We start from the raw sequence: 909 nt of genomic DNA on the forward strand, positions 1-909 counted from the left end.
TCCATCGACTCGCTTTCTTGGTGAATAGTTGCTGTTTCAGAAACCTCTATATTTGCATCCTTCTGCTGTTGGGTCTTCTTTTCTTGTATTCTGTTGATTTGCATGAGATTATGATAAAAGAGGCTAATTATATGAGGCTGTTTAGGTAAAATATGAAATGACTGGATATGAGAGCAAAAGTAAAATTTCTATAATCTAAAATGGCCCATAATATACATTAGAATTAACAGCAAACCTTCCGCTCTTCTTTGCTTTGTCAAATCTGAAGTCCGCTGGATAGCTATGTGTTCTGATAAGATGATCTTTCCTCTCTTTGCTTGTTATGAATTTCAGTCCACATCCCTCAACCAAGCACTCATACTGAAAATCGACATTAACAACACACAATCAGCAAGAAGAAAATGTTTTCATAAAAATTAGCAAAGCTGAAAAATATTTGCTGGTATAAACATAGAGTGTATGAGGAGGAGGAAACGTGTACTCATATTCTTTTACAACTGGTATTTCTGTCCCATTAAAATCAGTGTTTCAAACCACTGAAACACGCAATGCATTTAAAGCAACTCCCTATTGAAACCAGTAGGTGGAGCATTTCGTTACATAAAAGATATTTGATCTCATTTGGTTAATGTATATTATCTAGCATGCATTTAAATTCAAATAATTCATGGAAGGCTGCCTGCAATGACACTCAAATTCTTAGCAACTTAATCAAACTGTGGTAAATAAAACTAAGGCTGATGATACACGGGGCAACTTTTTGATCAATGTTGCTGGGCAACTTTGGTTAATGTTGCTGTCAGTGGGCAACAAGGGGAGACACAGGGCCCACGACTGATCTAATGTATCCAGATAGATATTTGTTACTCATTCTCAGTGGGAAAGTGCCCAAGCAACATTGCTCAAAAA

The sequence above is a fragment of the Sinocyclocheilus grahami genome, unplaced genomic scaffold, assembly GCF_001515645.1.
Source record: "Sinocyclocheilus grahami isolate Dianchi unplaced genomic scaffold, SAMN03320097.WGS_v1.1 scaffold313.1, whole genome shotgun sequence".
In the NCBI taxonomy this organism is placed as follows: domain Eukaryota; kingdom Metazoa; phylum Chordata; class Actinopteri; order Cypriniformes; family Cyprinidae; genus Sinocyclocheilus; species Sinocyclocheilus grahami.